This window comes from Tympanuchus pallidicinctus, unplaced genomic scaffold (assembly GCF_026119805.1).
Source record: "Tympanuchus pallidicinctus isolate F22 unplaced genomic scaffold, pur_lepc_1.0 scaffold1, whole genome shotgun sequence".
Taxonomy (NCBI): domain Eukaryota; kingdom Metazoa; phylum Chordata; class Aves; order Galliformes; family Phasianidae; genus Tympanuchus; species Tympanuchus pallidicinctus.
In genome coordinates, this window is record NW_026294618.1 from 28,263,241 (window position 1) to 28,278,839 (window position 15,599).

At 41.6% G+C, this 15,599-nt stretch overlaps 1 long non-coding RNA gene across 9 annotated transcripts in view; it reads right to left on the reverse strand.

Moving 5' to 3' along the window:
- Positions 1–15,599, reverse strand: part of LOC128082356 (uncharacterized) — a 62,204-nt gene that overhangs the window by 636 nt on the left and 45,969 nt on the right. For 6 of the 9 annotated variants that reach the window (XR_008207634.1, XR_008207639.1, XR_008207648.1 and 3 more), the window contains one exon: positions 1,185–14,349. This is a non-coding gene — a long non-coding RNA (uncharacterized LOC128082356). Of the gene's footprint in view, positions 1–1,184; positions 14,350–15,599 lie in introns of those variants that run through there. The other 3 variants (XR_008207643.1, XR_008207647.1, XR_008207637.1) reach the window with 3 other exon arrangements.

Sequence of the window (15,599 nt, forward strand, 5' to 3'; positions counted from 1 at the left end):
TGGGCCAGCACTCAGCTTCCCTACAGCAGGGCTCCTGAACTGCAGTAGGAAAGCCATTATATTTGGCTGTAGATCCTAGAAAGGAACTCTCTGAAAGAAACCCAGGAGAGTGTTTTGCATGGCCAGATGTGGGCATCCAGGTGGCCTTGGAGATTGCCTGCTGTATCCAACTGCTGCTGCAGAAAGGGCTCCAGAGCTCCACAGGTCACATGGTGTACTTGTGAGCTCCATGCAGATGTCTTGGCTGCTCTAGAACATCTCAAATACGTGATAGGCCTACCTATGAACTGTGCCTGTATATGCCTGGCTGGTTGGCTGAATCACTTTGAGCTGCATTGACTAGCGTTTCATTGATTCTAGTAAGTCAAGAAGGTTGCCTTTTCTGTGGTCATTAAATAAATAGCCATTCTTGTGCTCCATGAATAATAGATACCTATAGAACAGTAGAAGGAGGTGATGGTGTCATACATTGCTGATACATCACTACAGCATGTGTTATTTCATCACTTACAGCTCGTTCCCCACCCATCACGAGGAGGCAATAATAAATTCCACTCTGCTTGAGTTAAAGGGCTTGACTTTTAGTCCACTTAAAGCAGGGGCATCTGCTTCAAGTGCAGTTCAGCAGTAGCAACATGCAGACATGCCACTGAAAATGAAGCAGCACCTTTGTTAGTCTAGATTAGGATCTCACTGTGCCCTGTAAAGGATATGGTCAGCAAATCTTTCGTCTGTTTTCAAGACAGCCAACTCTGACCTTCTTAACTGAGTTTTTGTATGTGACTGAGTGAATTTCTGCAGTCCGGATGGTGCAGTGCACCTATTTCAAAAATCTAATTGACGTCAAGCTTGACATGACTCATGGAGCTCATTGAATTCCTACAAATTAAAAAATGTCAATGTTAAATGGTAGGCATTTGTGCAGTTCAGTACTTTGCTCTCAGAAGGACAGCTGTGGATCTCAGGTGGTTCACGATGGACAGTTTGGAGATGGCTGCCATCATTACCTCTGACAGACTCCACAGCAATCAGTCCCTCCTGGAGGTGGCTCAAAGTCATTCAATGTGAGTGGGACAACTAACTGCAGGCAGTGACTGCCACCACCTGCTTTCCATCCAGCCTTTATCATGCTTTGTATATCACCTGTACAAACCTGCATAAATAAAAAAAGCTGGTGAAATCAATCAGAAATGCAGTTTTTATTGGTTGCTGATCCTTCACAGATTAAGGCAGATATACAGAGAGTGAGATATAACAGCAAACAAGCAAAACCAGAAACCATCAACAATACTGTCTTTCATTTTCTTATCATGGGCCCAGTGATTTTTACAGCTGTGTGGGCTAATTCACATAGTTAAACTATTGTGCATAGCACTAAAACACCAGCTCAATCCTTTGCTGTATAGGGCATGGCTTTTTTCTGTGTTGGCCCTTCCTGTCATTCTTGGATGTCCCCTTCTCCCTATCCCTGCCAATTGTTTATTCTCAGTGGGAAGGCTGGAGGGAGCAGACTGCACAGCTGAAGAGTTCAATGGCTTTGGAGTGACAAGCAATAAGTGGCCCACACCTTGTGGCATGAAACCATTTAAGATGGAGCTGGAGCATGCAACACTTTGCAAACATGACCTTCAGAAAACACTCTGTAGGCAGTTGGTATACGCAGATACACAGTTTATGGAATGAAAGATTTTTCTTTATCTTATTGCTCCTATTATATTCCTTATCACAGGCTTCCTTAGATCAGCACAGGACAGCCTTATCACCATGGTATTGTGCACTTCTAGTCTGAAGAAAGCACTTTAGTAGAGCCTGTAAAAGCCCTCTAGCCCTTTATCTGCTCAGTGCCACCCATGCATTAAGTGTTCTTGTCACCTGAATGGAGCATGAGAGGTTGCAAGTTGAAGAGCTGTAATACTACTGCAGGTGACACTGAAGAGTGAACAAAGTATAGAAAACTCTTCTGATATGGACAAGCTGAGTTATGCCTTAACAAGTAATCCTAAGGAATATTCACTCAAGGAGTCTGGTGCAGTAACTAATATCATCTGAATATAGTAAGTGTGTGCAATATTTCAAAATTAGCTTGCTTAGCTTTGTAACACCCCATAGTACAGCTTGAACCCACCTTGCAGCCTCTGTACAGTACAGGCAGCCTCTGGTGTGCTTGGAAAAGACATCACTGTTTTTTAAATGAGTGTTTGGCTGGGCTGAATGGACCATTGGCATCCAAGCGAGTTCCCTCTGTTCAGAATAAAGAGATGAGTCAATAAGCACAGCATTGTCCTTCTGCATGTGGCAAAGTGGCCCAGCAATATATTGGTGGTAGTGTGCTCAAAATGCAGGGAGTATTTTGATCCAATTCAGTACAGTACAGTTTACTTGTAGCACACTTGCAGAACATTAAAATGGTGGCATTTTTTGTTTGTGGTGTTTTATGCAATGGTTCTTTGTAATGGGAAGCTACAGGTTAAGATCAGGAGATAAAGTAAACATTGGAACGAACACATGTTAAAAGAATATGCTGCATGTTTTTATGCATTAGTACATTCTTCAGAGGAAATGTTTCTCTCTTTCAGTATGAAAATGAAATAAAGGTTTCCAGGCATACAAGAGCATTAATTTTGAGTTTGTTGGTTGTAAAAAACATCCATTGTGCTGGATGTTTTGTAAGGGAGCTGGCTCAACATGAGCAGTTCACTCTCGCGGAGTTCACTCTCATGCAGGTGTCTGCAGATGCAAGAAATGTGAGAGATCTCCTGTTTCTGCTCCTGATGAGAATGATTACTATTTGCATTAAATTTCCATGAAACGTGTCACCCTGTAGCACAACTCATAGCTGGCCTACAGCTGTAAAATAACCTGTAGTTCTGAGAGCATGCAAAAAGCAAACAAACACACAAATGGAAAACAAATCCCACAGCATAGTTTTAGGACTAAAAATGTAGAGTAGGAGAAATCACCCTCAGCAGTGTTTTTTGAGCAGACACAGCTCCAGTATCATGGCTTTGGTGTGTTCTTTCATCTACATTACAAAGGAATGCTTGTTGCAGATAGTGTGAGCAGTATTCATTACTTATTTAAGCAGCTTGATAATTTGGTATGTTCATAGACCACAGGTTCTCAGTGCTGTCAGTTATCCACCAATATATGATTTAAACCTTCTTTCAGTATTCCTTTATGCAGTCCTGAGATTTAATGAGGTTGGCGCTCAGATGGTGAGGTGAAAGCTAGTGATGGCTGACGTGTTTGTGAGACGTTTTGAGCCAGGAAGAAAACATCAGGAAATGAATAAAACTTGTGAAAGAAATCATGATTAGCATACTGGGTATGAAAATGATGGAAAATGAGAAGTGATTCAATTTAACTAAAAAACAAAAAAAAACCACCACCACCAACAACAAAAAAAACCAACAGCAAAAAGCATGACAACTACATCTCTGTCATCTGTCTGAGATGCAGAAGGATGTCAGCTTCCTGTGCAACATCAGACATCTTCAGCTTCTGTGCCTCTAACTACTTGCTCAGAGTCCCCTGCAGAAAACTGGAACTGTTAGGTCATGATTCACTTAATCCTAATATAAACATTTAAATTTAGGCCTGAAGAAGTGTCTCTTTCTTCAAGGGTGTGTCTCTATTAGTGCATTAGTCTGGATCAGAAGAGTGCTTTTACCACTAACTTCCCAGTCCTTCCACCTACTGGGCTTTGGTTCACATTATGATTCACAGAGTCTCAAAGCACATTAGCTTAATTTTTTTAGATAAAACAACCTGGAAGATAAAGTGCAGGAGTGCACATAATGCACTGCAGGTGCAGTGGGCATTCAGTCCATAGGAGTGGACTAGGGCTAGTCTCAAGACGAAAAAGATCTCCAAAATGTTCATGTTCAAAAGGCCAGGTCCTCAGCACTGACTGATTTGCTCTACAGGTTTACTGTCAGTTCTCACTGTCTTCTACTATAAGATAAAGTGAAGAAGTGAAAAATGACAAAGAAAAGGTCCTTGCTTCTTTAACCATTGGAGAAGTTTAGGAAAACAAGATGGCTAAGCTAACAGACTTAAAAGTGAATGAAATGAATTGCTGCCAGATAGACTCTATACTGGTTTTACAAAATGCATTGTTAAAAAAAAAGGAAGCATCATTTAAACATAGGCAGAAACAAGCCCTTCATAGGACCTGCAGCAGTGAATTAATTGAGAATGTAATGTACTTGCTGATTACTGATTACTCTTCCAGGCTTCCAGAGTTAGTATATCTGTCTGAGATGGCTAGTAAATTCAAAATACAGCTAACTGTGGGATTTTGTTTATAGCAGTAGAGCTTCAGGGCTTCATCCAAGCATAAATTATTGTAAGCTAACTGTGATGTTATTACCTACAGGTTTATATAGCTGCAAAAGAACAGCACAAACTGCAAAACAAAGCATAAAGTCCATTTCTAGCAGTAGTGACCCAAGTGCACCAGTTCCTTAAGTAAGAAGTTATATTACACACCTGATAATAAAGTATTAGCACAACTACTGGAATCCCAAAGCAAAAGAGAACTCTTCAGGTTACGTCTGTAAATTGCAAGATGGCACAAGAAGCTGGTGAAAAATATCACTAAACAGGGCCCTACCAGGAGCCTGGAACACACTGATGTATGCTTAAAGATGGTCCTGAATTTCCATTGGTTTTGGTTCAGTCCTTTGGAGATAGTTCTTTGGAGACGTGATGGCACTTTGATGTCAGACTGTGTTGGCACACCAGTTGCTATATGGTTTTGGTGTGCTACCAGCACTGCTTTAGTCACAGACCCAGAGCACTGCGCCACATAGGCTGCTATGAAGAAAATTAACTCCATCCCAGCCGGATCCAGTACAGAGTCCAGATCGTCTTTCCCTCTTTATCACCTGTCTTCTGGGTGAGCAGATTCCTGTGCCATATTCCCTGCTAGTTGATTACCCTTAAGAAAAGACAAAGTCATGTTCATGGCCTACACTGGTATGACAGCCCTTGTGCAGGGATGCCCAAGAACCTAAAGAGTAATTGCTCAAGGCTGGCAACTTCTGTCCCAGAGGAGAAGGAGGAGGTACCATTCAATCAAATCTCTCCTTGTCTTAAACCTCTCAAGTCCCATGCTGGGCACCAAAAAGGACCATGGTGGGCTGCTTGCTCATTCCTCTCCTCTAGCAGGATGGAAGGAGAACATAGGAAGAACAAAGGGGACAGAGCCTGTGGTGTCAGATAAAATCTAATCAGTAAAGGAAGAGAATAAAGGAAGTGAAACATGGGAGACTGCACAGGCAGACCGATGTCCTGCCAGTCTCTGAACATTGGCCCACCCCTTCTTCTCCTACCTCAGCTTTTCTTGCTGAGCATGATGCCTTACAGTGTGGCATATCACTTTGGTCCATTTGGATCTGCTGTCCCAGCTGTGTTGCCCTCCCACTCTCCTGCCCACTTGCTTCCCATGGGGGCCGAGTGGAAAAAGGAGAGAGTTTGGATGCTGTGAAAGCACTGCTTAGCAGCAGCCATTGGTGTGTTTCAGCTACAAATTCAGAACACAGCACCATACGGGGCCATTGTGGAGAAGCTCAACTTCATCCAAACCAGCTTGCTCCACCTTGGAGCAATCACTCCAAGCGGTCTTTTACAAGAAGTGCCAGATATGGCATAGTCTAAGAATGCTGCCTTTGTTTCACAAACTTTAAGGTGTTCCTCATGCAATGTATTTGTATACTTTCAGGGAAGTTTCATAACCTTTTACACTTCCTGTAAATGAATGGAGACTGATTCTTTGGAAGAAAATGACATTCTGTTTTCTGTAATACCTCCAATTACAACAACTAGATTTGACATGTTTCTGTAGTTTCTTTCTCTTAGGATTAGTAAGCTCTTTCAACCTTTCACGTGGTTAAAATTGTGCTTTCCTGGGAACACAATTCTGAGTAAATTTTAGTAAAGCTGCTAGACAAATAGTATCAAAATCTTCCCTTCCCCCCTGAATTATGTATATGTTAGAAACCTCACAAGTGGTCTGCTCTGTAAAACAGGTGTAGTATGGAAAGGAATTCATGTAGAATCACTGCAGCCCTGCACTTTAAAAAAAATCAAAGCTTTGTACTGACTTTCTGAGTGAGCACAAAACCACCTCAAAGTCTAAATACAGCCTGCCATGAGGAGCCATTAAATTTTTATTTTTGCAAGCTATACTCAAAACTAAGGGGACACTATCCAATACATCTCTTAATAGCTAATATCCTTTTAAAAACTGAAATTTAAAAGCAATCTTTGTAATCTTTGGTTGAAAAGTATTCCTATTTCCACTTCAGTAAAATAATAGATTCATATAATTGTGGCTTCTCTGCATGGCAACAAACCAACACAGACAGTTCTGGTCCTCTGTGGATGTTTCTGCACGTAACACAGTTTCATACACTGATGCAGTGCTGCTGCTTCATTCTCTAACACTTCTTTTCATTTGTAAAAGAGGTGTATCCTGAAATAACCAAGAATTCTTTTACTGCAAGCATTTATCTCCTCTGAGAATGGAGAAGGCTAGCAAAGCTAATCAATATAACAATATAGAGAAAATCATACAGTTTAGACATGAACAAAAATTTACATCCTTCCTTATGCCTGCTTTTCAGAACAGCAGCATCAGTCTTGCTCTCCTTGCAAATAAATGTCTTTTTCTCTTGTATTAAAGCAAGTTGCTTGTCCCAGTCAAGGACTTATTGTACAGCCCCGTGTACAAAACCATAGGATGCAAGCTAAATCCCTGACCTTGAGTAATTCACTTCAGATCAGCTCGTGTTAGCACTGGTGCAAGTCAGATAGCGTGCATGAGCCCAGCACCATTGTCTATCCACAAAACTAAATGCAAAATGCAACAAAATAAAGTGGAAAGTGAGCATAGAGAGTGAAGAAGGGTAGATGAGATCGGTAACACTGAGAAAATAGTGTGTCTTCACCTCAGTGGGCTGTATGCACAAGATGCAGGACCAAAGCATGGATCTGTTAGTTTCCTGGCCCTAAGGTTGCCCTTGTGTGCTTGTTAGATGTCACCATAGATCCGTGAGGTGCACCCGGCCTGTGCAATACTACAGCAAGTGAAAGGCACATCAACACCACAGCCCTGTCATGAGGGCACAAACCACAGAGTCTGGCAGCTCGTGGGTTTGCCTGGTGTCAGGGGAAGGTTTGCATCCAGTCTGCAGAAAGCATACTGCATCCCTGTAGCAGTGATGCCACTCACAGTTACCTGATGAGTAGCTCCTGCTGTATCTGCTCCCTGCTGAGCTGAGTCACTGGTACAGAGTGCAGAGACAGCGATCAGTTCATGTGATGTGCATGACAAGACATTCAAAATAAGAATACAGCACTGACAGTGGATTGTAGTAAAAGCCATGGCAACCTAAAGTGTTTGACTGAGAACATGCTGTGTAGGATCTCTGCCTACTAGCTTTCTTTCACTCCCACATCAAATTCTTTGTCCCTAATGGGATGCTACCACTGTACAGATCTAGGCTGAGCATTCCTCCAACACTAGGAAAGAGATAGTTACCAAGTTATCCTTTAGCCACTGCTCATATACCAGCTTTTGAGATTACCAACATGAAGACGTACATCATGTTGGCAGGATCTGAGCAGGCTTCTTAAGCATTGAAGAACAAGGACAACTGAATTAGTCACCCTAACTCTGATGTCTGGTGACGTCTGTGGTATTCAGAGGAATCAGAGATGTTCAGTATAGCAAGATATGATACCAGTCTTACAGTAAACCTACATCTAAAAAGCATGATCTATTGGCCAACCTGGAGACTTCAGATTGAGCAGATACATTTGAGCAGAGCACTTAAAAGATGGCAAAAGGATGGCACATGTTGGAAATTTAGGCTGTGCCTCCAAGTTCCAAGAACTTAGTGGGAAATCTAACCAACAAGCTCTGTTATACTCAGTGACAACCCAACTAATGCAGCTCAGGGAGCCTAAGAATGATTGGACTCACTGCATAGCAGACAGCTGATGGCTGTTCAGACAGCTGATGGCTGTTCAGCCAATGCCCTCTATGCTCACTGAAATGGGAATATGCAACAGTAGGAAGAGCTATAGGCACCTGCACTAAGGCATCAATCTTAAACTGGATTCTGCTCACCTAGCCAGAACATTTTTGACAGCCATGTTCTATATCAAAATTAATAACAATAATAATAATAAAGTGTCGTGGTCTAGCTTTTGTTTTTATGGCAGTGCACTGGTTTGGATTGTGACAACTACAGCAGTGATTTATTCATGTAGAAGTCCGCAGTGTAAACAGGTATCACGCAAAAAAGGAAAGACTTTCATTACTTATTAGATATATTACAAAATGTTCCTCCTTTTCTTTTATGATAGCACAATAACAGTCATCTTTATGTTGTATCTCTCCTTTGAAATGATCCAGTCATAAAGCCTCAAAAATTCAACTGCAGTTAGACAGGCACCATCCTGACCCAGACCGACTGTATTCCCCCATGCATCTCTATCCATCTGCTATTTTCCTTCTTCTATGCCAAGATTATCTATCATCTAGGACAAGGGAATGCCTTTTATTTTGTAGCTGTTCAGGACTATGGAATAGGGGCTACAAGAATACAAATCATCAGCATCACGGTGTCCATGATGATTTATGCTCCCCTGCTAGCCAAAGACCTGAAATCCTTGCATACTTTTTAAGAAGAGAGGCACTGCAAGTATATATTAAAAAAAAAATACTAGCAGCTCTGGTAGCTGGTGAAAATGATTCAGGATAATCAATCTTCTAAGCTTTACTGCTGAGCATCACCATACTCAGCAGGAGCCAGGAGCACTAGTTATTTTCTTTAGATTAGACACAGGTGGCATCAGGTGCTCTCATCAACCAAAAGGAGTACAGGTAAATTGGTGACTAACCAATTTTGTTTGGTGGGAAACCAATCACAAAGCAAACTGGGGCAGGTTTTATTTACGGGTGGAACAGTTAGGCCAGGAAAGGGATCGAGGCCAGAGGAAGAGATGGGGTGTTCATTGTGGGAGGGTTCTGCTGGAATTTGTAAGAAATTACACCAGTAATTGTAAAAGAAGGAATCTCAGAGAAATAAGCTCACAGTAATTAAGGTGCAGTAACTATGGTTACTAAGGAAACAGTGAGAAAGAAAAGCTGAACCACAACTCAGGGCATGGATACAATTTTAACACCAAAAGCCTAATTCTAGCTTTCTGAAATACAAGTAGGTGCACAGCCCATCCACGTTCCCAATTACAGTATGTATGTGTATGTATACGTCCACATATATATATAACTATCATAGAATGAAGCGAAGACAAAGGGAATAGAAAAATGAGTCACACAACTATGAAGTTCATCATGTACTCAGAGGAAGCAGTGCTGTGTTTTTAGTTTGACAGCTCAGGGCAAGTGCCCCGGGACTTTCCCTGGGGAATTTCTATTGCCACAAAGAGGAAATGAGCGTCTTCAGTTTGACCTGAGGATTTCTAAAGAGACACGAAGGCTCCCTGAGAAGGAAGTATGTCTACTGCAGGCCTAGCACAACCCTCCCAGAAAAGGACATGTTAACTCTAGAGCTAATGATCATAAATACTCCTAAAGTGCAGCAAGAACGTGGAATTTGGCAAGTCCCACCAAAACAAAACAAAGCAAACAGAAAAACACTGAGAAAAAGGGTAAATATTTAAGCAAATCCACACTGAACTTCATAGAATTTTTGACAGCCACTGAGTGAATTAATGTGCATTTTTGAAACAAGATGGGATAGTTTGGTGATCCATAGCTTGGTCCATATGGTGACTGTTGCAATGGAGTTTACCTTCTGTGCTGTTTTCCAAGGGCTGTCTGCCCTACAGCCAACAGCCTAGCCACAGCCACCCCCAAGGCATGGCTTTGGACCTGAATACAGCAACAAGGCTGCATTCCTATTTTGGTAGTGGTAGTGTACTAAAGCCATACCTGGCTGTGCCCTTGTGCTCTCTTGCAGGCTCATTATGGTTTCCTTACCCCGTGTAGATATACCCTCTAAGGCTGCAATTTGAATTAGTCACCTAGGTTTCTTCTTCAATCACAAGTAAGAAGCAGGTAGCATCACCTCACTCATCCTAAACAGCTCCTCATCACAAAACCCATTTCAAAGTGCCTATATTTCTAAGCTAGGAATCTAGACTCCCACTGTAAACTGGCGAAGACTGTAGCTTCTCTACAGTTAGGTAAAATGAGTCCCATCCCTTACCAGATACAGTTTTCTGAAGGTGGAATGGACTGCTACCAGGCAGAAATATCTCAGATGTCCTGGCACAACATTTTTTTGCAACACTCTCATCCTTTGGAGTTGTATCCGGCAGCCAGGAGAACTGCATGAGCACATCTTTGCACTGGACACCAAAGTGCTTCTGTCTGATAGCTGAGTGGGCAACTTCCCCCAAAGCCAGGACACAGACAAAAGAGCCTATAGATTCATCTTGACAAAGGGCGGGCATTTATGCAGCCAGAAATGTGCTTACAAGGTTAGCAGATAGGATTGAGGAAGTCAGGCAGGATTGCTAGTAAATAACTGGACACCTGCGCTTATGGATCTGAATTGAGCCCGTAGATTCATGTTGTCTCTGTAGGCTGTTACTGGAAAGTCAAAATATTTTACAAGAAAAAAATTTGATGAGTTTTCACCCTGCTGTTCCCAAGAAACGGCGAAGTTTAGTTTTCTATTTTATTTTTCTTCAAGGTCCTCCTAGGCATTAGAGGCGTGGTTTGATGTAGTTCTATCTATGCAGGTCCAGATGGTGTGACACTGGAGTTATGAGTCACCAGTGCCCTTTTGGACCAAAGCAAGAATCCAGACAGACTGAGAGCAGTAACACTGATGCTGGGCAAGTGAGTCAAGTCCAAAACACATTTGACTCATGGCTAAGATGGATACAATTTTAATACTTATTTTAAAAGATAAGACTGAAATAATTTTCATAATGAAAATGAAGATACCATAATATATTTAATTTTGGGGCAGTAGGTTTCCAAAGATGACCTCAGTTTCTACATTCTTTCAGCACAATCACAGTCTGAACTCAGTGGTAATACGAGCAAAATTATATGAATTCAGCTCCATTTCTTTCCAATAATGAGAAGAATAACACTTCCTTTATTCACACTAGGATACAGACCCCTCGTCTCAAACATAAAGGATTTTTTTTCTATATGATAAATAATATTAAAAAAAACCTGAAGATTTGAAGATTCAAGAAAAGAATTCAGAGTGAGTAAAAAACAACACTTCCTACTGACACTGGTGAGGAGCTTCATCTTAAACACGGGAGTCCTGGAATGAATCACAGGAACTCTCTCATCATCAAAAATTTACACATCCTATAATCCCTAAAGGGAAAAATCGTATCTGATAAAAATCTTTAGACCAAAATTAGAAAGTAACAATAAAGCTGACAAAACTGTCTGAAGTACATGTTCTAGCAGAGAATTATTAGAAAGTCAGCATAAAGTGCCTCTTAATCATACTCATCATGCATCTCTTGGCAGTAAATCCAAGCAACTCTGGTTTTATATACCTCTACGGACCTTATTTTATTGCTTACTTGCTTGGTAAATTTAAACTAAGTACATAGGCAAAAAGTGTCTAGAGTGTCACCTGGAAAAGGTAACTTCCTATCACTCATTATGAGCCTGCTTTAAAATATCCAGGGCTTAGAGCCAAGAGCGTGAGTTTGCAAAGCTCAAATGACTGGTCAAACCATTGGAAATATGAATGCGGCACATTGAATTTCTCAGTTACGAGCAGTTGAAGCAAATGTCTCAGAAGTTAAGAATCTCTAAATCCCATAATTTCCTGAACCTTCCAGTTCCCCCAGGAAAGAGCAATAAACCTGGACTTCCTCCCAGCCCCACTAGCTGGAGGATGAATGGTGTTACCGTTGCCAGAGCAGGATGTGAGGGAGCACGCAACAGGTTCCATCAGGCACTGTGAAGTCCCTTGTCAGATGTCACAAGAGTTTCCAAGTTATTGCATGGTGCTTAAACAAGATAAAATTAATTCAGTGTTTAGAAATTAAATATCTATGTTCTCACTGTAATTACTGCTAAAACAGGTTGAAGAGTTTACACACGATCTCAAAAATAGGCTTTTACACCACATACACGTAAATCATTTTAAAAAACAGTTATTATTTCAAATGCTCAGAAACTCCTGACAAGGGACTAATTCATAACACTGTTTTGCTGGTCTTAATCAAATGGACACTATTGTCTCCAAAAGCCTGAATTACTGTGAAATCTTAGGTGCCTTATGTTGTCTGTTTCCAACTATATTTAACGTTGCTTTATTACTTAAAAATACAACCTTGAAAGTAAGATGACAAGAACTAGATTTATTTGGTCTAAAGGGATACGAATTAAAGGAAACAAGCAAGATAACTGTATAAATATTTGCACAAAAAGTAATGAAAGGAAAAGAAATATTTCCACTGGGGATTAGCTGTAATAGTGTAAAGGGCTGAAGTTGAAACAGAACCAGTTCAAGCTCTGTCTCAGGAAGAAGTGTTTTTGAAGACACTATGGATGACAGGACAGAAAGGAAACTTTGTGATTCTTTTGTAGTGAATACATTGATCCTCTTCCTTTTCGCCTTCCCAGGTAACTAAAGAGAGGTTTTTCAGTTCTTTCAGGCCTAATTTATTGGGTTTTGCCATCTGATTTTCACAGTCAGAAAAAAAAAAGTGGCCTTTGTGCCTCCTTATGAGTCACCAAAATCATTTGAGTTGTCAGACCACCACACAATTAGAAACTCTCAGGAGGTTCTGTCCTCCATTTTAGCCCATGTCAAGGACACCAGTAGAGAACACATCTTAGCTTCCATATAACTTAAGGGAGGACATGCAGACAGATGAGGAAGGTCATGAAAACCCCATGGTACGCAGCACACTGATTGGGCAGCTTGAGACACCATGAGACCACATGGGAGAAGGCATCCTGCAAGCTGAGGTGCTTTTAGAAAGGTGGGGTTGAGAACACACACTGGGTTTGATGACCCACTCAGTTCCTGGGTGAGCTATGGGGTGATGTTCTATGGAGTTAAGCTGTAGCTTATGCAGAAACTCCTGCAGTTAGCCCTCAGAGCATTTATTTGCATTTTGTGAAACAAACAGGATTCTGCCTGCGTGTACAACTAAAAATTAATAATTGAGTTACTCTCTCAGAAGAGCAATACAACAAAAATCAGTTGTTATTAACCTTAGGAAGAGCAATATATTGCCTATACATAAACTGCAAGACTGCACAGGTCCCCTAACACCTAGCCCACCCACAATTAGCATTTATAGATCAGTCATACTGAAAGATATCCTGAAATGAACTGTAAACACTAAGGATAAGCTCCTCTAGTTAGACAAAGTCATCCATTCAGCTCCCTGCAAAATGGAGAGAGATCAATGCTGCCCTGTAAAAGGCAGTGAGAAGCCCGATGCAATTCTCATTGAAAAGTATAGAAAAATGATCAGGCTCATAAAGGAAAATGAAAGCCAGCTTATATTTAAGGGAGAGATATAAAACCTGTATACATAAAAAAGTACAAGTACCTTAAGCTATAGACACATCACCAAGCTTTAAAGTTTGCTTCTGACAGATAGAACACGTTTGCTTTGACTGAGTGCCAGTACTAGTGGAAGGCCCATGGGAAAACCAGAATACTGTGCAGTTGGGTTGTCTGACCTTTTCTGAGAGGCTCCTGACTCTCAGAACCACTCTTCTGACTCTCAGAAAGGTTGGGAGGGTTTAAGTACAAATTGAAGATGAAAAAAAGTAATAGGAAGATGTAGGAAAAAGAAAGGAAAAGAAAAGAAACCGACAGCCATGGAAACATTTCTTCTAACTTGTTCCCTCTGGCATCGCTTTGTTAAATCAATGTTAGCTCTTCCAGGGACTCTGCCGTGCTTTGAATGTGGCTTTGGCTGTGGTCAGATGACTGGTGCAGAGCACTTGGTACAGACTGTTGTTATCAGTGGTAGTGGTGGCTCTTTGTTTCCTAGATGTACATATATTAAAAAATAAAGTTGAGGCCTTGCACTCATCTAGAGCTGGAGTTTCCGCCCAGCACCAGTGACCCAGCAGAATGCAGCACTCCTCATACTCCTCTCGCTTCCTCACGCAAGCACCAAACCATAGGAGCACCAGCAAGGGCTGCTGAGGAAGGAGAGCCTCATACAGCTTGCTGTGCTATGCAGCTCTGTGCTGGGAGGCAGGTAGCAGGCTGGTACCAACCAACACGTAGTAATGCACATCTTAGCATCATAGCAGTTTCTGTGCCAGCTGGGATCACTGCAGTCACATCCGGAGGTCTGCAAGAGATTCAGAAAACAGAGTTGGAGCCACATGCAATTAATTAGTCAAGCTCCTGTACACAGAGATCAAACCAACAGCAAGCGCCTGGGGATTTTATGCTCCTTTTCTCCTGCTTCCTGAACTACTCTGAGCATGACTTTTTGCCTGTTTTGTTGCTTTGGGTTTGTTTGTTTTTGTTTTTATTTTTAATTATTTTTATTTTTGCTTTTTTCTTAATGAATTTCTGCTTCCCAGTAAGCAGAGATGAGGACTGTGTGGCAAGTCATTGACTATTCACAGGAGAGAAAAGGAGGTCTCATTCAGTTAAAACAGTAATAATACTAAAATTAAAGTCTGGCTGTGTTTCTCTAGCTACATTACTTAACAAAATATTTGTTCTGAGCTGCAGCCTTCAGACGAGAAAGAAGCTCCTTGTTTTTCAGAGACAGACAAAGCAGTCAAATGGTGACTTCGATGGAGCAATGAAGTTATATTAAAGCAGAAGATCAACTGATATTCAAGTTCCATCCCAGCTTTCTGTTCCACCCTTTAAAGTGATCCCACCACGATGACGCATTGAGACGGGTGGACAAAGCTAGAGTTATATATAACCTCTGGAGGATTTGGAGGCCAGAAACCTAAGCATCTCCCAGCTTTTTTCACACCGAATGTGTATTTTTGGCATGATCAGAAGCTAATTAGAATTACCAGGAGTAATTACATGGGCTGAGGCTCCCTGCCAGGCTGTGGCATTGTGGCCCTGGCACCCCACGCAGCTGGCAGTGAGCCCCAGCAGCGAAGCCTTGCATCCAAACCACACGGTCTGAATTATTCCCACAGGAAGATGCTACTTCCAAGTTGTGTTACCAAGGAATATTCTCTGCCTTCAGTGTAACTGTTCACTAACATGCATCTTGTGTATGAAATACAACAGAAATGCTGACAGGCCAGCTTTCATGGCTGCTGACACCAACTTTCTGAGCAGGGCTACGCACGTTGTGCTGACACAACCCTTCTCCAGAACAGCTGCAATCACTTGCTGCTTTGGTGAGGGAACGGGGGTGTTTCTTTTCTTTCTTTGCTTCCCATGAAGGGTTCCGAAGTGCCAGCTGTGCCGTAGGGCTGAGGCCACCAATGCTTATGCTACAGATGTGAGCGTGTGAAAGGGAAAGCCATTTCCCCTTCTAGTTTCATTCTTCATTTTTCCTTCAGATGATCAGATTTAATAATCTCCCACTCGACAGTATGTGGGTAAGATGGACAGTGC